The sequence below is a fragment of the Apodemus sylvaticus genome, chromosome 6 (assembly GCF_947179515.1).
Source record: "Apodemus sylvaticus chromosome 6, mApoSyl1.1, whole genome shotgun sequence".
In the NCBI taxonomy this organism is placed as follows: domain Eukaryota; kingdom Metazoa; phylum Chordata; class Mammalia; order Rodentia; family Muridae; genus Apodemus; species Apodemus sylvaticus.
The window spans coordinates 820,086-843,303 of NC_067477.1; the positions used below are offsets into that span (position 1 = coordinate 820,086).

The 23,218-nt window shown below is 36.3% G+C and overlaps 1 long non-coding RNA gene across 1 annotated transcript in view; it reads left to right on the forward strand.

Annotated features, from left to right (window-relative positions):
• LOC127687821 (uncharacterized) overlaps nucleotides 1–22,189 on the forward strand; it is a 34,552-nt gene extending 12,363 nt beyond the window's left edge. Inside the window, exon 3 of the long non-coding RNA XR_007978502.1 lies at nucleotides 21,150–22,189. This is a non-coding gene — a long non-coding RNA (uncharacterized LOC127687821). The remainder of the gene's footprint in view (nucleotides 1–21,149) is intronic.
• Nucleotides 22,190–23,218: the final 1,029 nt, after the last annotated feature.

Genomic DNA, 23,218 nt, shown 5'->3' on the forward strand with positions numbered 1-23,218 from the left:
TGAAGCCATTCAGAAGCTCTGAACAGTACATTACTAGTTAGGTAAAAATAAAAATTTTATAGTATAAAATTCATGCTTGCAATGCAACATTGTAGGATACACAGAGATAATAAAGTGATCTCTATAGTGATATAAGTTAACATATTTATCATCTCAACACAAGAACTGCTAAAAGATACTCATGTAACAAAACCCTAGAGACACCATGATTTCAACATGTAGCTACAACTCCTGAGCCATGAATCCTACACACACTGTCTTGTATCCTCTGAGTAGCAACTCCCATCTATTTCTTCTCTGCCTGACTTGCCAAGTCAGGGCAAGCATTGTCTGAATTTGTGCTATTTTTAAAAATTAATTATATGAGTGATAAGAACACGCTATGTATATATGTATATATATACACATACAATTACAATGGATTATTATTCATTCTTTAAAACACACACACATATACACACAAGATCTTGCCATTTGGCATAACAGAGATGTGCCTGAAAGATACTGTAACAGGTGAAATGAGACAGATACCATTTCATTACTCTTTCCAGAGATAATGGAAGATAGGAATATCAATAAACTTTCTAGTATCTCAATCCAATCTTCATATGAAAGTTTAATACAAGAGGATCCATATAGTTACTATCCCAAATATTTTATCTCATTAAACTGCTTTGAATATCTACTACCATATATCTGTCAGCTAAACTGTTGCCTCATCCCCCTATTAAAATTAAGTCCTGTGAAAGCAAAGAAATTGACCCTCTTAGTTACAACTACATCTTCAGGACATAGTAGCTTCTTAATAAGTATTCATGGAATGAAACATTATCTCTTGATACCTGTAAAAGTACTTAGGTACATTTATATGCATGGCACAAACTATAGAGAAATCACTAGTGGAGTTCAGTATAAGCAACAAAGTCATGACATCAGTACAAAGCTTAGCCTAGAGATTCCAGACTTAGTTTTGTAATGAAATGCTAAAATTTAGTTGGAAAGAACATGATTTTTCACACAATCAATAATTCTGTGATAAGGTTAGGTTTTTTCTGTAGTCTTGATTTAGTAAACTAAAAGTAACACTAGCAGACTTGTTTTGTGGGAAGAACTCTAGGGGACTGGGAATGGCATGAGTAATGGGACTTTTCATAATGGTGACACAATACCAAAGTGAAACATTTTACAGAGTGGAAAGGTTTCTTTTAGTCCATGGTTTCTAAGTTGTTAGTCCTTTGCTTGCTTTGTTGCTAAAGACTTGTGAGTCAGAATGTCTGGGGTGGAAGTCTTGTGATGCCTGACACTGTTTAACCCATGGTGGCCAGGAAGCAGATGGATAAGAGTTAGCAGGCAAAAGGATATATCTTTTCAGGGCATGTTTTTAGTAGTTTATGTCTTCCATTAAGTCTACTCCTCCCACATTTCACCAAATTCCAATGATGCCAGCATATTATGAACCAAGAGCTCAATGATACATTGATAAGAACAGAACTCTTCAGATCCAATCCCTTCTCAAAAGTCCTTAAGCCACAGACACATCCTCTAAACATGAGACTGGTCAGTAATATTAGTTATAAAGAAACAACAACAATTTTTCTTTTGATCTCTGTTCTATAAAATAAATCTGATAATAATAGCTCAGGGCATAATGTAAATAAAATTGTAGGAAATAAAGTTGTTTACAATTCAGGACTTTCAAAACTTGATTACCAGTTTCTAATTTGAACTGCTGTGAGTTTAGGCTTCTTACTAATTCTTACTGAAATGTAAATTTAACCATAGGTGAGGATAGACTCAATTTCTTCCCTTTTTTATTGCTTTAGATTATAGTAAGTTTTAACAATGGGTTTTCTTCACTCAAAGGATCAATGAAAATAATAAGCTGTGCTGGTGTGTGTGTGTGTGTGTGTGTGTGTGTGTGTGTGTGTGCGTCTGAGAGAGAGAGAGAGAGAGAGAGAGAGAGAGAGAGAGAGAGAAAGAGAAAGAGAGAAAGAGAGAGAAAGAGAGTGTGTGTGTGAGTACGTGTGTGTGAGAGAGAGAGAGCCTGTGTATCTTGCCTAAGTACTGATTACAGCCATTTCTCTCCCACATTATATCATTAATATCACTTTGTGATTAATTGCTAATGATGCATACTTAGTTGCTGCTTAAATTTTTGGAGATCCAACATTAATTAATATAATACAGAAGAAAACTGGAAATCTGATGTTAACTGCATCTTTTAAAACTTTTTAAACAGAATCTTGATGCTGAAATATCAACTATAATTGTAATACTTTGAAATAAAGTTATACTATTATATCCCAGTCTCAATTAGAAAGTACCTTGCTTTGTCTTGTTTCCTGGAGTGAGTGTAAAAAAAGTTAGGCACAGATCTATGCTCATGGCGAACCAAAATTGGATCACAGTATACTTGGTCAGCAGAAAAGAAAATATTTCTGAAAATGCTTAATAAACAAAAACATAAAATAATTAAGAAAAACCCTAAAGATTAATTTTCACTTGGGAAAAATAAAGTAGAAATGGACATGCTTCATTTTAAATAATAAATAGAATACTTATTTGTTAAAACACTGGTCAAAATAACTTTAATTGTAACTTATGATACTAGTGCTGTGCTACAAACTGCATCATCAAAATTCATGCATGACAAGTTTGCAACATTAGGAAGGTTGCAAATCACCTTTCCATAGAGATATATACTTATCAATAATGGTGAGACAAATAACAAGAGAACACCTGTCTAAGTGAACATCATTGAAAAGAAATTTAGACTCTTTCCTTGGATAACATTATTTCTTTCTGGTCTTGACCACTTGCATGAGAAATATTGGCATGTGTTAGAAATACTCTAGACAAACATTCTCACCTTGAATTCTAAGTCAGACTCTGCCAATATCTTGTCAGGAATCAATCTGCTTTATTCCCTTTGAGATCCATTTGTTCTATGAACAAAACAAAAACCCCAGTACCTCTTACTCCAACCAAAGTTCATTGTGAAGAATAAAGAAACACATCTGGAACAATCCTGGTGCACAACTGATGTTCAATAAATACTGTATTTTCTTTTCCTTGATTAAAACTATAAAATAGCACAAGGAAAAAAAACAAGTTTTTCCATGTTTATTGCTTAAAATTTTTACCAGGTGAAAAAACAAACAGCTTTTGTTTGGCAATACAATTTTTAGCAAGATGTGTTTGTTTTATTCAGAAATGATCTTTTGTGCTCTTCTAATGAAGATAAAAGAATCACAGTCCAGTTCCCATTTTAATGACTTGCAGTTGCATAAAAGGTCCCACTTAAATGGGCCAAATTCACTCATTCAGTTACATCTGTGATCTAAACCAAAGCTTAAATTCTCCTTAAAATGACTTTAATAAAAGAAAGAACAGTTTGGACAGTTACTGTGTTGTAGCTAGAGTTTTGTATCTTGTATGTGTCTTGTCTGAGGTGTGACTGATTTGAACATGACACTCACAATAAAGATTAAGACCAGAATGGTGAAGGCCTCTTTCTTTGTCGAATTTTGCCAAGATCCTAAGGAAATTTGACTTTTTCTTGAAGTACCCATATGGTATTATGGCTGAAGTCGATCAAAGCAAACTAACACAGGGACATTAAAGTTCCTATTTCAGGTTCTCTGTGTCCCTTAATAATATAGGCTCTCAAAAGGTTTTGCTGTGTTAATAAATGTGTGACTAACATAAAGAAACAGATAAGATTTACAATAAAAATCACTGAAAACACTTAATTAGAACATAGCAATGTCAGAACTGCAGTAAGACAGCAGAGCTGTGTAGGAAGCATGGGATATTTGTGTGCCTTGAGAAATTGGATTTTGTATATAATCAATTCAGAACACGCAAAATCACCAAAATTGTGTAAAAGTCCATGGAGAATTTAATCCAAGCATTTTACTTAATTATGAGAATTTACAGAAAAAAATTGTCTGCATTTGTTTTGTCTCCTGGATGAGACTAGCATAAGTTATGGTGCATATAGAGCTAGATGCATACACAAAGCACAGAGGTACATGAAGAAAAGTACAACAAAGGTACAAGTAGGTGATGAAGACAGACAGATTGCAGGTAAAGGACACATGCATCATGCAAAGCAACATAAACATAATGTTTTTTAGTTTTAAGTCAGCTGTGGAATTTTCATTTTCATGTGTGTGGATAAGTACATAGAAGCTATAATTGATAATGAAATTGTAAAATCCAAAGTGAAGTTTCATGTCTTCAGAATGACCATTCTAACTGTTGACATTGAGTATAGACTTTTGGTCTGGAGAAGAACTTAAGTGATTATTTTCATCCAGTGCTGTGGCTAATTTTATATTTGCAAGATCTTTATTATAAATTAAATGAATAAAAGGACCACTCTATCCAAGATTAGGAGCAACAAATGTTTTCATGGGAATGGGGATTTTGGCATAGAGAACTTTGAGCTATGTTTATGAGAGGTGAGTTAAATTATGTCTACATGTGGCCAGTCACTATTCAGGCAACAAAAGGATGGAGTTGTAGCAAGGCCCCCTGGTAGCAAGGCCCACTGTGGGAAAAACAGGTTTAGAGAAAAACAGGAATATTGATGTGCTAGGGAGCAGATTATAATGGGGAGGGGTTTATTAAGATAGTCTGGGGGGCTGGAGAGATGGCTCAGCGGTTAAGAGCACTGACTGCTCTTCCGAAGGTCCTGAGTTCAAGTCCCAGCAACCACATGGTGGCTCAAAACCATCCTTAACAAGATCTGACACCCTCTTCTGGAGTGTCTGAAGACAGCTACAGTGTACTTACATATAATAAATAAATCTTAAAAAAAAAAAAGAAAGAAACAAAGAAAGATAGTCTGGAACTTGTCAGGTGACTGGAAGAATGGGTTCAATGACACAGGTAGTGCTCTTCAGATTACAAACAATAATGATGCTTCAGAGAATGCTGAGAAATAAAAGCTTCATAGCCTTTATTACATAGACTTTCAATTAATATTTTACCCATCTTTTTATTTATTTTTTAATTATTATTATTATTAGTAGTAGTATTATCATTATTGGTTTTTTCGAGACAGGGTTTCTCTGTGTAGACCTGGCTGTCCTGGAACTCACTTTGTAGACCAGGCTAGCCTCAAACTCAGAAATCTGCCTGCCTCTGCCTCCCAAGTACTGGGATTAAAGGTGTGTACCACCACCGCCCAACTTATCTTTTTTATTTTTAATTATTTCTTTCATTTTTGAAATTAATGTAAGTATAATATTTCTTCTCCTTTTCCACTTCAAACCCTCCCATATGCCCCTCCTTGCTCTTTCAGATTCAAGACTTCTTATTTCATTTTTGTTCTTTCATTTCATATGTCTAAATGCAGCCCTCTCGGTTTGTATAATGTTATTTGTGTGCTGGCCATTTGGTATTAGATAACTCAGTCCTCATGGATGTAACTACAAAACAACTACCTTACCTAAAACTCAAGGAACATTGCTGAAGAGGGAGAAGAAAGATTTTAGGAGCAAGAGGACTAAGGAGTTTTCTGTGAGACTGGGTCTCCTAGTAATGTCAAAAGCAAAACCCATAAAGTTTTATTAACGAGTGTCCATGCATGAGCTAAACAAGGACAACAACAATAGACATGCCAAAGAGCCCTAGAGGTCCCAACTCTATATAAGATATATTTTCTCTGTGAAAATATTTTTTTCCTAAACTTTGATATAGATACAGAGCTATAGCTAGAACTAACAAGAACAGATCGACATTTAATGAAGTTATTGGTTGGGTCTTTAAGAAGGGAGAAACCTGAGTTCATGCCCTACTATGATTACTTTACCTAAGTAAAACATCCGAAGTGTTACATCATTATGCAGTAAAGGAATAGACAATTGTTACAGAAACAAAAAGGTGGTGACCTTTAAAAACTCATCTCTGCTTTTCTGTAATAAATCATTAGATTATGAAAGCCAAAATTAGTAGTGCAGGCTTCACTGTTTGTATGTCTGCTCTTATCCATATATTCTTTACTAATGGAGATTGTTGACTTGACAAAATCTAGAATCTGTCTAATGGGCCTCTGAACATGACTGTGAAGGATTACCTTGATGAGACTAGCTGATATGGAAACACCCACACTGAATGTAGATAGGAACATTCCCTGCACAAGTGATCCTAGGATGCATGACATGGGGAAAGCAAGCTGAGCAATAGCACACACTAATTTCATTCTTCGTTCTTTTCTGACTGCAGACTCATTTGACCAGCTGCTCTAAGCTCCTCCACTTTAACTTTCCTCCATAATAACTTTACCTTGAGTTGTGAGCTAGAGTAAACCTCCTCTCAGTTGCTTCTTTCTCATGTGTGTTAAGAAGGAAATATCTAGAGTGAAAATAGTGCCCTGAGAGCTTGGGACACAGGAATGTGTCTTCAGCAGGAAATGAGAAGCAGATCACTCAAAGAATGATTTGGTCACTATAATTGATTTGTTTTATTTTTTAAAACAATGCAGGGAGGAGAATGCTGTGAAAGAAACTGAGTATGCTGAGTAGTGTTGTTGCCTGCAGCTACAGGTGAACCAGAGACCTGAAAGAGAATTCTGGGAATATACAGGGAGGCAACGAAAGAGTACTGAGTCAGGATTACATTCGCCCATCATGACCAAAGCTTTAATAATATTTAGTCAATATATAGCCTTCAGAAGAAATCCCTGCCCCCAGACTTCAAGGAGAGATCTGAGAACTCGTTGGTGCCAATCTGCTGAGGTCAGAGCACTTCATGTCTAACAGGTCCAGGATGCTTCCAGGTGAGACTGGCCTGAGCCTGCCTTGACTTCCAGGTGAAAGCATCTGTATTGTTCTCTGAAGAACAAAGGCCAGGAATAACACAAGCGGAAGTCGGGGGGGGGGGGGGGGGGGAAGGGAATGGCGGCCAGGAATGTCACAGGTTGACCCAAGAGGCTAAAAAGCCTAGCTCAACGCTGGAGGGGGAAGGGACAGGTAGGAAAGAGGTGGAACTGTGAAAGGTTCATACAGGATGACAGCACTTTCCATAAGAGGGTCACATAATACAGGGAGATCAAGCAGGACAAAGACTGAGGAATAATTTGTGGATTCAGCAAATTGCAGTTCCTCTTTGGAGACCTCAGTCAAAGATGGTGTCTTAACAGAGTGTTTGAACAAGAGATGTAGTTTAAGAAAGATGTAACTGATTTATAGCTTTATCTATTCACTTGTCTGGATTTATCTCCTATAATTGGCACCCTCATAGCAACTGAGATCAGATGAATGAGAAATTTCAAAGTCCCAGTGCCACATGTATATCTTAACCAGGATGGGCCAATCTCCTCACCGTCTTGGAAGCAGAAGCTCTGAATCATTTTTAAACAACAAAATGGACAAAGAGCCATAGAAACAGCTATTTCCTAAGTAGAAATAGAATACTATGGCCACTCTAGCATTCAAATGTGATTAACGTTCAAGGACCAACACATTTAGTTAATTTGCTGAAGGAAAACAATGACCTACTTTCTATAGCTATGCTCAGAGAACAAGTAACCTTTTCTTTCCTTTTTAATTTTAGATTTATTTATTTTATGTGTATGAATGTATTTGGGCATACATGCCTGTGTACCTTTTGCATACCTGTTTCCCAAGGAGGTCAGAAGTAAGTTTAGAATCTTCTGGGACTAAAGTTGTAAATGGTTGCAAGCCACAATGTAGATGCTGGGATTAGAATTAGAGTCCTCTGTAAGAACAACAAACACTGCTGGGGCAACTGTCCAGCATGTGTAATATTACTTTTCATAGAATCTTTTTTTCCTAGGAAGAAAATGTTTATCCACAAAACACATTTCTTAAAACTAGCATCTTTTAATTTTGATTAAAAGCATATTTAATTACAAACTAACACTATTTTAACTGGGCACTTAATTTTACCTTTAAAGATTTATTTTATTTTTATTTTTTTGTGTATATGTGAATGCATGTGCACCACATGCATGCTTCATCTATAATGCTAGGCAACTATAATGCTAGGCAATTTTAAGTCATGTGGACGTTGGGAATTGAACCCGGGTTCTCTGCAAGAAGAGTGTGCGCCATTGACTGCTGAGCCATCTCTCCAACTCCAAGCTTCTAATTTTTCTTTTCCCAAATGCCTTGTAAAAGACTAGATCCTCCTCTCTTCCAACCACAGTGCTATCCATGGATTGTCAGAGTTGGTGACTAACAGCAAGAGAAAGTTCCTAAGTTATAAGAATTTCATAAATTCTTACTGCTTTGAATCAATTACCATACAAATAGCACTGTCCATGTTTTCACTTTCTTCAATCTTGATTTAACCCTAATTTTGAATAAAACATAACACTCTCCAACACTTAAAAAAGTTGTACTAAAATTCTTAATAGCTAATTGATCTTAAACACTGACTCTGCTGGGTATGATGGCACCTGCTCACGGCCAGCCTGAGACATATGAAATCCTGTTTTCAATAGAAGTCAAAACAAAAACACAATGGACTTTCTTTGGAGGTTTCTGACTTGGAGACATAGTCACCATTATGTATACAAATTGGGATACTAGAGTACAGATGTCAAAAGCTCAGAGGGAAGAGAACCAGAAAGAGAACCTATTAGGAGGAATCTGTAGTGTGGGACTCAACATTCCTTGTGATCAATAGGGAACACATGGAAGCAGCACTCCAGGATACTCTGCTCCATCGGCAACTCATCAAGAGTACCTAATTTTTAAAAAATCAAATATATGGATTTTTACTCTAAAACTTTCACTTAAAATGTTAACTCAATTATTTTTTATATATCATTTGATTGACAGCCTAGAAACAGCAAGGTTTCCAGACAGAAAATCCATTACATGGAGTAAGCAATTACAATGAATAAACTATGCCAGCCTATGCCAGCAGAATTACAACAAATGGCACAGCACAGAGAATAAGTCTATGCAGCTGTGAAAATCCACAAGATTATCAAACCTTCTTCACCGTTGTGATAGCTATTGTCATATTCTTTCTGTCTCCCCTCAGCTGTGTCTCTCTGCCAGGACTTTCACTGAACATCAAAATGATTAAGAAGTTTAAAAAAATTCTTAGACACTTGAATAATTCATCAATGCAGCTGAGCCTGAAAGGCCCCTTGTCCTGTAGCATAAATACATTACAGACTATATCCCAGAATGAAAATTCAGTTAAAATATAGTGAAGCAAAATGATCTAACACACTACTGTTTCCATTATCAAAAACAGCACGTGACAGTTCACTTCTGCTAACACAGTTGCACAGACTGCCAAGTTTCAGATCCAGTTTATGTGGGAGTACATAGATTGGGGGCAGAGAAGGATGCACTGCTCACTCATGATTTGATGGTTCCACATGGCTTGATCTAAAGCACTACTGCAGTTCCTTCAAGTGAGAAATGCAGCAATGCCCATTCCTGTGCCAAACCACACTGCAAAAATACCCAACCATAGTACTCTTGTGTTACCCTTTGATGAGAGGATTTCTCATTAATTTCTTTGCATTGTGGATCTTTCCCTAACAGAGTCTCAGTCTGTACCATGCAATACACTCAATGAAAGGTTTTAATAAGTATGTTTAGATGTGTGTATGAGGATTTGTTTCTCAACATAATAGGATCAGATCTTTAGTAAAGGAGTCAAAAGTTGATCTGCCACTCATTAACTGTAATTCTAGAAAAAAATATCACTAATACTTTACTGATCAGTGTCCATGTGCTAGGTTAGGACAGTATTTATGGTAAATACTGTCCATAAAATTAAGGCCATTTTTCAAAGGAGCTTATGATACCTTCAGCATAGAATCTGAAGGGCTACAGCACATGTCACTAGATCCTGATAAAATGGCATATATCCCAGTCTTTAACTGTCAAGAAAAGGTTGATTAGCTGGGAAGTGGTGGTGCAACCCTTTAATCCCAGCGCTTGGCAGGCAGATTTCTGAGTTCAAGGCCAGCCTGGTCTACAGAGTGAGTTCCAGGACAGTCAGGGCTACACAGAGAAACCCTGTCTCAAAAAACCAAAAAAAAGAAAAGAAAAGAAAAGAAAAAGAAAGAAAGAAAGAAAGAAAGAAAGAAAGAAAGAAAGAAAGAAAGAGAGAAAGAAAGAAAGAAAGAGAAAAGAAAAGAAAAGAAAGAAAAGAAAAGAAAAAAGAAAAGAAAAGAAAAGAAAAGAAAAGAAAAGAAAAGAAAAGAAAAGAAAGAGAAAGAGAAAGAGAAAGAGAAAGAGAAAGCTTGCTTAAGTAGAGATGGCTAAACTAATGCATAGAGGGGGAATGGAAGCTAGATAAAAGAAAAGTGAAAGCAAGAATAGTTTAGAAGCAAAAAAAAAAATGTATAAATTCTGAAGAACTGTTCATGGGGCTGCATCAGTGGTTTCTATGAGACATCTATTTGGGATCCTCAAAATTCACCCCAGCCAAAAATTTGGCAATAAAAGCTAAGGCTAGATTTTTGTTATATGTTTATTCATGTTTTTTATTAAATAATTTTATTTACATTAAAATATTGCCCCCCTTCTCAGACCTCCTCCCATAGTTCTTTACCCCTCCCCCTTCCCTTTGCTTCTGAGAGGGTGCTCCCCCTCTCTGTCTCAGTCAACTGCTGTTAGAGCCTCTCAGGGGACAGCCATGCCAGGATCCTTTCTGTAAGCACAACATGACATCAGTAATAGTATCAGGGTTTGGTGCCTGCATATAGGATGGATCCCAAGTTGGGCTGTTCACTGCCGCCTACTCAGCTTCAAAATTTTTTACTTAGAATTGTTCCTGTCTAAAGGAAAAGCAGGGACAAAAACAAAGCAGAGACTGAAGGAAAGGCTGTCAAGTGACTGGCCCATCTTAGGACCCATTCCATGTGCAGGCACCAAACCCTCACACTATTAGTGTGTGTTCAGCTTAATAAGCAGTTATTTCACATGAGGGAGGCGTGGGATGAGGAACTGTGGGAGGGAGACCAGGGGTGGCAACGACTGGATTGTAAAAAAAATAAAATAAAACAGTTAAATAAAATAAAATAAACAGTAACTAACTGCAAAATGTTAATATTAAGACATTGCACAGGAATAATTGATCAGTGATCAAATAATCTTGGAAAAGCTATATATTCTTCCTATTATATATATTAGTCGATTATATTCACATGATTAATGTAGTAAGATGTCTTAATGTAAACAAAGCAATTAGCAAATGCTCTTTTACGCAGGATTAGGTGAAGGTTAGTTGTTATAGTTTTGGCCCAGGGGTAGAATTTTTATTCAGTGTATATGAAATCAGTTCCCAAGAGGTTGTTTCCATAGGAAATCCTTGAAAGCCTGATTTATAAGAAACTTAATACCTGCACACCATCATACAGAGAATACTTATTCCATTAAAGAAACTAATGAGAATTCTAACCATAACTTCTCTCTGTGGCTCTTAAAAAGCATTATAACTACTATGATTCTTTCTAGAAATAGTACATATTTTTAATTTTAAAAATCCCAACATAACGATTTCTTTTTGCTTGACAGTCCATATCTCTTTGTTTACATTTTGAGTTTCCTTAAAATACCCAAAGTAAAACTTGTTTTTCAGTATCTGATACTTATGTAAAGTAGGTAGTGATAGGTTATCATAAAGAAAAAAAATCTACCTAGAGAAGAGTGGTGGTGGGGAGGGTCAGAACATTCTTCCTCTTTGAGGAAGTTTGAACATGTGTTCTTTTAGGGCCATCAATTTTCACTGTCACATGTACCACAGCATATTGTTGGGTCTAGAACTGTTCATGTCAGGGGAGAAATTTATGAAGACCAGGACCAAAGCCTGGAGTTTGAAGTGTTCCTTGGTGCCAAAGGATGCAGAAGACAATACACATTCCCATTTCATTACAAAAAGATTCACTAAACATACACTTCTTAACCTGACAATGATGAATGTTGAGGTTTTCACTGTCTACTTTATGGTCTAGGAAAAAAATAATTACAAAGTGCTCTTTCCTGGAGAAAAGAACTAGCCATAACTTTTGAAGAGTCTGTGTATCAGTGAATTTTCTTTCTCTGTAAAGGAATACATTGATAAAAAAAAATGACTTGGGAAGAAAGAATTTTATTCTAGAAGGATAGAGGACTCATGATAGGGAAGGCATTACAGCAGGAGCAAGAAGATGGCCAATAACATTTTCATCTCTACACAAAGGGGAGAGAGAGAGGAGAGAGAGAGAAGAGAGAGAGAGAGAGAGAGAGAGAGAGAGAGAGAGAGAGAGAGAGAGAGAGAGAGAGAGAGAGAGAGAGAGAAGCAGAAAATCAGTGGGATTATAAATCCTCAAAGTACCCCCTAGTAACATACTTCCTCCCGCAAGATGCTACCTCTTAAAGGTTCCATAACTTTCCAAAACAGCAACAACTTGGGCTCAAGTGTTCAAATCCATGAGCTTATACAGACATTTCTTACTTTGCTACCAAACCTTGGAAGACCTGTCTAGTTTTTTCATGACTAGTTTTATTATCTCTAAACTCACATGACACTTGTTTATTCCCAACACTCTTAGCCTGGGAATTAGCACTGAATGGACCAACAAGAAAGTTCATGGAAATAAAGTGGACAGTGGACTAGAAAAAAGAAGAAGAGGCTAAGATGCTGAACACAAAGGCTGCCATTTGAGGGAAGTAAATCTCTGACTCTAGATGCTTAAAATGAAATTCATAAAGTCTTGTACAAATCTGGACCTCTTCATGGAAATATATTTCTTTTGTACTGGTTTGCTCAAAGCAGGACCTTGAGCCTATTATTATTGAGACTATAATCTTATTTTTCTTTGTCTGACACTAAATAGTACACAGCACAAGTATCCATATATCTAAAGAAGCTTGAATGTGGAGTCACTATTATGGCACAACAATTAAAACCCTTTGTACGTGCTTGAGGTTCAATATAATTTCAAGAGATTTTCTAAGGTTGTTGACTGAGTGCAGTGATACTGAAAAAGCGAAATTTTCATCATCCACCTACTTGTTTTGTTAATATTTTATGGTGACAAAACCTAGAAACCTAATTCAGACAGACTTAGGCATAAAAAATATAATGTATAGGCTCACATTATTAAAGTCTGAAGAAAATCGGGCACAATTGGTGTCAAGCATTCCTACTGAGAATATGTTTAATTCTTCCTTTAGCTTTCCCTGTTCTGTGTTTAATTTATTCCAAAGGATGCTTATTACATAAGTATTTATATGACCTCGGCACTTTTAAACTTGGCTTATTCTACCTTAGCCAAGCCAAAAAAAGAGTTCTTTCTTAACAGCACCTTAACCAGTTGTGGGGCGACTACCTCTAGAAATTATAAAGGGAAAGTGGCTGCCCATAGGCAATTGGACACTGGGCTAGACAAACCACAATACAATGTCTAGCTGTATCCATATTTTATTCTTGTGAAATGAGTCAGAATAATTAAAGTTTATTCAGATGCTTTAGAATAAATTCATTAACCTTAGGTTTTAAATATAAATAAATGTCACTTTTATTAACTTGAGATTAGATTGGTCATTGAAACAAATCAAAAATCAGAAGCTAAACTTTCCATATGTTTGTGTAATGCTTCATTATACTAACTGAATTTAGTGATAAAATTCCACGTTTTAAATATTAGCATGACAAAGATCATCCTCTTCTTAGAATCAAATAGAACAGATAGGTATGTGTGAGTGCATAGTATTAATGTTCATATCCAAATCATAAGTTTCTAACAAATCTTTACCTAAAGACTTGCTGAATATAGATTTTCTGCCTTAACATGGACAAAGTTTGTCATAGCCACACAATCCCACAGTAGCAACACTTCTGGAAATATTACATAATCATCAAAATTGGTTTTCTGTAGAAAGGAAGAATAAAACTTTAAAACTATACATATGATGCAAAGGTTTCCATTATATAACACAATTATAATTTCACTATTGACCTGATAATTCTTATCTAGCTAATACTCTTTTGTATTAAACAAATATGATTTTTCCAGAAGGGGAAAAGCATACAAAAACATTTCCTAAGTTAAATGTAATAAAACAAAACCCCACAAATAAAAATGTCTCACTTGCAACATGGTTGCAACAATGGTCTCACTTCAACACATTTTGGCCAACACTTCTTGGCATCCAAACTCAAAACCTCAAATCAGAATAATTACATTTGTAGGTAGAAAGAGTCCTGTGTAGAAATGTAGGCTCTCGGTTGATACTGCCTTTGCTATTTTGTCTCAGCCACAAATGAATAAGCCATATGACATATTATTTTCTGATTCAAAGGTTTAGAACATGTATGTCTATGAGCATTGTCATAGACAAAGTGTTAATATGTTCATGTGCACTTCTTTGAAATATATGGATTTGTTATTTTGCATTATTTTTGTATAGTTTACTTCCTAGTTTCCAAACAACATTTTATTATGAATTCGTTTCATGTTATTTATTTTGCTTCATTATTATCTGTGACTATAAATATATCTTTATTGCCTTTGATAGTAAATATAAATTGGAAAAATATTCCCAGTGAAGGAGTAATTCACAGTATTGTTTCCATTATGTACAATGTCATTTTGATTTGTGCTTTGAATGTTTTTAAAGAGCCAGAGTCCCTCAAGCTTCAAGTTTATTTTGACATCTGCTTAATTCAGCTGCTTAATAACAAAGTTACGAAGAAAGTGTGGTTGTCAAAAGAAGTGATCAGTCTGGTAGAATTCTTCATCACATTGCCTTCTGTCTCCCTGTCTTACAGGCTGCCATACAAATCTAACAAGACATAGTAAAGCTTTTGGTGTGGAATCCTGACGTAGCTTCCGTATTATCTACCTGACTAGTTATCTAGGTATCTTTGATGTGAACGCAGGTGGATAAAATAAGAAAAGTTTAGGATATGATTATGGTGTTTCTGTTTCTTAAGCCAACTTTGTATTTTAAAATGTTGATAAGTAAAACATGTATGTAGAAATTCCAATGACTAGAGTTGTTATGACTGTCTTTTGAAACAAGTAATCACTCTGTTGGGGATTATTTCAGTTGGGTTTGTTGACTCTTTACATCTTCTCATGGAAGGGTAGGAAAGTTCACAAGAGCCTAATGGGAACATTCAGCTGCTTCCTACCACCTGTTGTATGTAGCTCTGCCTTAATTGCACATGACCTCTGGAAGGTGATAGATTATATAGTCCAGGTCAGACTTGGGGATTGAGTTCCTTCTAGATGGCTATAGGAAAGCCCTCATCTTTCCTGTGTAAAGTCTTTTCAGGTGTTGTCTATTGAAGGAGGAACATCCATACTCCTATAAGTAACCCCTCAGCTATTTCCTGTTAGGAAGCCCAATAAACTCATTGGTTCCCTACAGTGAACTTCAGAGGAATCATGCCTTGTTTTGCTGTTGGAAAATAGGCAGATGTTATATCTCCCTCTGGAAAGTAATTTTATCAGCATTGTGTATTTTGCATGAGAGTTCCAATAAAAATTCGATTTCAACTTATTCTGTATATTACCTAGTTTAATCCTCAAAACAAATATAACAATTTTACAAATAGGTAAAAGAAGAGTTTTTAAAAGTTTAGGCACTTACCTTAGGCACTAAGCCAGTGAATATAGTGTAGACATGCAAACCCAAAAGTCTAGGTAAACACTGGCACTCTTTCATTATGCTGCATATTAAATGACTGATAACAATCATGGGTATTGAAAACTAAGTATTCTATGCATGCCTTGTACATTTCCTAATTATCTCAAGGAGTAATCTCTATTCTTTATGACTGAATTAGTGGTCAAGAGCTGAAAATAGTTCCCAAGGAGTAAGTTGAAAAATTCTGAATTAAATTAAAGCCAATCATCTAAGTTCAATGGTTAATCTCTTCCAATCATAGCACACTGACTTTCAACTGTGACCAAAATGTGCAAAAACTACAATTCAATATATATATTAGAGCATTACACATGATACTTGGAGAGTTAAAACAGTTGTGATGGTAAGTCTATAACCCTAAAACTCCAGAGGCAGAAGCAAGGAGATCATGAGTGTCAGCGAAGTCTGGTTTGCACAGTGGATTCCAAAGCAGACTAGGCTATATGAAAAGACTCTGTCTCAATAAACAAATAAACAACAAAATGCTGGAGGTCATGCTTCAAGGTCAGGTCAAAAATTTATCTTTCTTTGTTTCAAATATCAGATTGTCTTAGGAACTTTTAGTTAATAGAGAGATAATAACTATTAACCACTCCTTTAAATTTTCATTTTGCTTATACATGTACAGTGTTGTTACATAATGCATTTTTCAAAATTCTGTTATGGTGCATAATCTTTCACATAATCAGATTAATAAAAATGATGACAATGACTCATTCAGAAGAAGACAACTAAATAGACAAACAACAAATCACTTAAAAGGAGATATGCATACCATTCAATTTTGTATAGTAACTTGGCATGTAAGTATGTAAAGATAAAACCTTGGATAAATTAATATATAGTGCTTGCTTTGAATCATAAATTTGGAATAATACAGAGTAATATTAGTGCAACCTCGGTTCACATCACACTCTGCTATAAAATTGTTGTTTAATTGTGAATTAGAGGAAGGGTGTGTGTGGAGGGTATGATCTAGATATGGATCTATTAATGTTATTAATTAGAGTTATTATCTAATAAGAGAAAAAGCCTAGCTATATGGTCAAGATATTTGTAAATATAGTTTGAGTCTGAGACTTATTTCTAGGAACATGGGACTGGGAGGAAGAACCAGACAAATGACACCTAACTTGGGGCAATTAGAACCTAAGCTTGCATCCTAAAAATGCTGGGTGAAAGGGAGGGAAAAGTCAGACTGTACAGATAAGAGGACTGGTCTACTTAAAGACAAAAACAAAAACAGACTAAAACCTGGGGCCCCAATAGCTGCAACTTCTACCAACTGCAGCACCATTAAAAGCATGCTAGAGAGCTAGGCCTAAAGTTGTGCAGCCTAAAGCAGCCCAGAAGCACAACAGGTTGGAAAGGGCCCGGTCAGTATAAGGTGAAATCAGGAGTCCTGAACTATCTGAATGGCTCAGTCTGGGCTAGCAACAATACAAGGTACAAAATAAAAAGAACAAGGTGTCTGTACTGGTAAAGTACTGAATTTAAGATTGGTAAAAATAAAGTTCTTAGGGAGAAGTGTTTCAATTAAAAAGGAAAAATGCTTTCTAGATTTGGAATAGAGGGAAACACAGACATACTGCATCTGGATTCCACAGATTTCTTGCTTCATTTATCAGCATACAATGGCTGTTTTTCAATTATTACAATTTTGTATGTCCTCTTTGGGAGAGATCAGAATAAGATAGTCTTGGAGAAAGAAGAGAATGAGAAATTAGATACTAGAATAGAGACATAAAACAAAGGTTGAAAGTCCCTTTAAATCAAAGTAGGAAACCCTCAGAGGAATCCAATCTGGAACTTAGAATAACATCAAAAAATTGTAGTTCCAGACAGAAAGGTTCCACAGAGGCTTGAGAAATTAGGATAGCAGGCCATAGATACAATATATTAAGTTAAGAATCAACATTCTGCTTATTGATGCTAACTTAAAACAATGTCACACTATGGACTACGTGTTTCATCTTATAGAGTTTGGAAAATTGAGATTTGTACACATGTTGATACATCACACAGTTGATACATGTTCAGGATTAATTTTATTTCTAACAATTGTAAGAATGGTGTGCCCTTAAACTATCTCGGGTAACAGAAAAAAACTTTATGGCAATATTAAAATTGTAACATGAGTTCAGAGTAAGTGGATCAAAAGCATTCCTCTGGAAGATATCTGTAAATCCAGCTCTCTTGCAGCTAGTGCTGATTTGTTTCATTTTTAATCTGGGCCTTGATTTGGGCCTGTGTGCAAGCAGCAGTATTTTACACAGTCTTGATCCTGGGAGGAAGTGGTATTATGTATTTAAAACAGCATATGATAGGTCATAAGTATCACACCCCACTCTCCTCCATGACTAGAATGAAAACTTCTATCCTACCCTGTCATCAAATAGGAGTATCCCTTCCTCCATCCATTCATCCCTCCCTCCTTCCCTCTATCCCACCTTTCTTCCTTTCCTCCCTTCTTCACCCAAACAATCCCCATTCTAGCAGCTCCTACTACAGACTGTGAGGAATTCTGCAGCACAGCCCATTTATACTCATCTCTCCTGATTTACACCACTGTCAGCTTCCCTTTCCCTCCCTTTCTCCCAAGGTCTCTTTTCCCAGCTGGCTACTCTGGCAAGTCAGCTAACATGTGCTCCTGTGTGGTCTATGGGAGCCTTTAAGGAAGCACCAGGATCATGACTTCCTGTTTTCTGTACTCTCATAATGAGAAAAAATATTACGAGCAATCAAGTTAGCACTGTGTTTTCAAAAAAGTCTCTTCCTGAAAAACAGAGGTGTGTTCATACTCTGTAAAGGATTTGAAGTAATTCACATTCAGTCATTGGCTTATCTATTCCCACCATTTAAATAAAGTTGTTTACAAACTTACAACAATATAATTGAAAAATAAAATACTGTTAATTTTTGTCTGCTAATATTAAATAGCAATTACAAATTTATATATTAATTTATTGTTATATTCCTTTTATTAAAGTTTAATTTGAATATTGGAGCTGCCATTAGTTTAAATACCACTGCCACCACCAGATCATGGACGGGGTTACACTAAATTTGCCAGAGAGAATTCAGCAAGAATGAAATAAAAAAAAAATAGCTCTAGAAGATAAATAAAATGGGTAACTACTCTTAATGGGCATTAGGGGAAGCAACTAGGTAGAAAATTGTCAATCAATTTGCTGAAGCAAATTAGAGTTCATTGCCTCAGGTCACCCTTTGCTTTGTACCAAATTTGAGTATATGCTCACTATCCAAAAATACTAATGTAGAATAGAATTTATTGAAGGCTGTGCTTCCATAATACTTGGTAATTTCTCCTTGTCATAGCATGGCTCTCTTGATGTACCTGTCTACCTACATAGGTACTTTGTATTTCAGACCCCCTAAGCCTAACTAGATCATAGTCCTAGCTCTTTTTGTAAACCCAGTCCTGAGGCCAACTGCATATTATGCTAGAAATCACTCTTTATTTCTCCTACACTATCACTCAGAAGATTGGACAAGAGAACACAAAAGGGCACTCCTAACCACTGTTACAGGGATGGTTAAGTGAAGAGCCTCATGGGTAAAGAGCACAGAAGTCTCTTCAAGACAGAGCAGAAAGTAGTCTGGAAAATTCCCTGGATGGAGAATCACTTAAGATTTTCCAGAGTGTTACACTGGCAAAAAAAAAAAAAAAAAAAAAAAAAAAAATTAATCAACAGTAAAAGATCTAAACATTGGTATAATTAAGATTCCATATTTTAGGATTCCTACACTTGCAGAGAGGCATAATTATATCAAAACTTGACTCAGGGTACATGTCATTTCTTTCAAGAACAAATTTATCTTTCCCATTGGAAAGACAGTTCTGTGTACTTAACATTCCTGGTTTCTCTGGAGATCTGTAGGCATAAGAACATCCATGCTGTGCTCCCAACATGTACTAAAAAGAAGTCTATTTTTTCAAAGAATTTTATCTTTAGAGGAATCTGACCAGAGTTCACAGATAACTTTCCTTGCTTGACACATCTGTATTCAGTGTGTGTGTGTGTGTGTGTGTGTGTGTGTGTGTGTGTGTGTGTGTGTTAACAATATCAGCAATGCTAGCATGTTTTCATAGCTAATGTCTGGTTCTGTCTATTCCACAATCCATTCTTTTTGTGAAAGATAGGATTATATATTTTTTTAATATTAGTATCAATGCAGAATAAAACTAGCAAGTCCTGAAACCTGGGGGTGGGATACAAGTTTCTAGGTGATCTATCCCATCATGTTTGCTGTCTGACTAACAGCCTCTGCCACTGTAGCTTCTAGAACAGATATAACCGCATGAACAGGGAATGCTCTTCTGAGTTGAGATTGTCTTGCCTAGCTCTCAGATTTCATCCCATTACCATTGATGAGGTTTAAGAGTTATGTCCCTAAACTTCAGTCTCATGCATCCTTTATCACCTGGCATTTCAGAGGTGTGGGGACTCTTACTGAAACTTGTCATTTTCCTAGTTTCTACCCAGGAAAGAAAGGAACAGGCAGGTCTCCTTTGATTTATTTTTTTCATTTTGATGGATCATGTATAGATACTTTTCTCTTCTTGGGCTCTATTACTTTATGATGGGCTGAGCTTTCCTCTTCCTGCAGGTTCTGAGAATAACTTTGCTTTTACCCTCTGTTTTTCCATGACTCCACTGATAAAAACTATCTGATCTTCAAGTTGGATGAGTATCCAGGTCTCAGTCAAGTCAAACATTTTCTTTGTTTAAAGGGACTTCTGACTACAAAAGGTGGGGGATCAATTTTTAAATTCAAAGCCAATATTTTCTAAGTCCCTGCCTTTGCTGTCAAGCAGTGCATGCTACTGACCAAAGTAGTTTGGAGAATTAGAAACAGGGTGATTGAAAATAAGATAGGTTGGTTCACTGTTTCAAATCTCTGCATGTCTTCCTCTCTCATATTTACCACTTTGTAGTGCATGTCTCCTTCCACAGAAGTACGTGTACCTAACAGAGTCAACATTTAAGGTGAGTACAAAAAAATGTAAACCTCTTGAAGATCCTCCACATAGCAAGTGAATGGCAGGATTCTGGGTGCTGAAGATGTAGCATTCATTCCATGTGAGACATGTGGTTTTATCAATTGTAAAAACACAGTTTATTGGACAATACTACAATGAAACAATAAATAAATATTAATATAAAAACTTGAATAAAAGCTGTACTGCTAAACATGGTAGACTAAAAGGAAAGTTCATACTACAAGAATGAGTACAATATGCATGTGAGATTAGTCTTAACTCTATAGGAAAAGAAAATGCACTAGTCACCAGAGAATTACTACAAATTTCCAGGCAAACCCTGAAAGGATCAGAAGTCTATTTTTCTTTTGTTAAAGAGCTATTTAATTTCAGAGCTGTGACAAGACTTTTAGCAGAAGTATTTTATCTGATAACCTCTGTGGCATCTAAAAGGAACGTCACTGCATGACCCTATTTTAATCTTCTTTACCCCCGTTTAGTTTTCACAGTTCTGCAAAGGATGAATCACTAGCTCCATTTTTAAAGACAAGAAGATAAAGACTTCCAGTTGCCAACAAAGCTACAATGGACCTCATTGCTGACATGAAAAATGCCCTCAATGTGTGACTGAAGCAAACTCATGGCAGTGCTTCAAAATGCTTGTGTGGAGGGTTGAGAAAAATCCCCCCACCTCCCTGTACAATTCCAATAAGTGCTGTACTTTCAGTTCTAACCTTATTCTTTACACTCTGTGCATAGTTGTCATTACTGGGGATTTAGTGGCATCTGACTCCTACTCAATTCAGCAGTTCTTCAGCCCTTGACTGGTGAATAGACAAGCTTATAATAGAAAAGCTGCCTCTTCAGAGAAAGTGGCTCAGCAGGATGTAAGAGGCCCAGGGAGAGAAGCCCTCTCCTTTCAGGAGAATGTTACTCAAGGTGACCTCTTGCTTCAGTCCTCAGACAATCTCTGAAAGAAAGTGAAGTTGAAAACAACAGGAGGGTTAGAAAGAAGTGGCCAGAGGGATGACCCACACTGGTGCTGTCTCTCCTGGCTTTTTCCTTCCAGGTGGGCTTGTACAGCTGCCTCTTGGTCTCTAAAGTTCATTTTAAAACACATTAGTCAATTGAATAGACTCAGATTCTATCTGATTTTGTATTTCAGTGATTTGAAAGGTGGCATGAGAAAGGCTACTGTGGAGCTTCTTTTCTTTGAAGGTTCAATAGAAGAGAAGATACCATTCTTTTAGGTTTGCTACTCATTTTATTAAACCTTAAAGTACCCTTGAGAGTATGACAGAGGTCACATTTGGTTATTTTCACTTACAGGCTGGAAGCAGAGTCAACCTCAGGAAGGTGTTAAATGCTACACAAGATACAATTAGAATATTTACTATATGACATAGGCCTCTATCCCAGCTATCATACACTAAACTGAATGTCTCAAAGAATTATCCAAATGTTCCAAAATATGATTTCTTTTGTAAGAAAGTGAGTTTATTAGAAAAATATGTATGTGTCATTATCTATACTAAATGTATTTCCTGAGATAAACTGTCTACAATAAATGTTTTATAAGGACCTATAATAAATGAAACTACACTCCAGCCAGAGAAGCAGATTGGTGCCTTGTTCAGCCATCATCAGAAAAGCTTTCTCCTGCAAATGATGGGAACAAATACAAAAATCCACAGCCAGAAATTTGCAGAGAGAGACCTTGGAAAACTCAGCTCTCAATGGGATGTCTCTGCCAAATCTCCCCCCTCAGGGCTCAAAGTACCTGGTAGAAGAGGAGGCAGAGAGTATTAGAGCCAGAGGGCATGAAGAACACCAAGAAAACAAGGCCTTCTATATCAACATGGTCAATGAGCACATAAACTCACAAGTCTGAGGATGCATACACAGGACCCTAGAGGTGGGACCCTAGAGCTGAAAGAAGTGGATGTATGCCTGATGCTTATCCCACAAGCAATCTCATTTATAACCACTTGCAAATAAAAAGTTAGGTTCCACTTATCAGGGAGAACATACCATGTATATTCTTTTGTGATTGGTCTACCTCACTAAGGATGATATTTTCTAGTTCCATCCATTTGCCTAAGAATTTCAGGAATTCATTGTTTTTAATAGCTGAATAGTACTTCATTGTATAAATGTACCAAATTTTCAGTATCCATTCCTCTGTTGAGGGTCATCTGGGTTCTTTCCAGCTCTGGCTATTATAAATAAGGCTGCTATGAACATAGTGGAGCATGTGTCCTTATTACATGTTGGAGTACCTTCTGTGTATATGCCCAGGTGTGGTATAGCTGTGTCTTCTGGTAATACTATATCCAATTATCTGATGTACCATAAAACTGATTTCCAAAGTGGTTTTACCAGCTTGCAATGCCACGAACAATGGAGGAGTGTTCCTCTTTCTCCACATCCTCTCTAGCATCTGCTGTCACCTGAGTTTTTGATCTTAGCCATTTTGACTGGTGTGAGGTGGAATCTCATGGTTATTTTGATTTGCATTTTCCTGATCACTGAGAATGTTGATCACTTCTTTAGGTGCTTCTCAGCCATT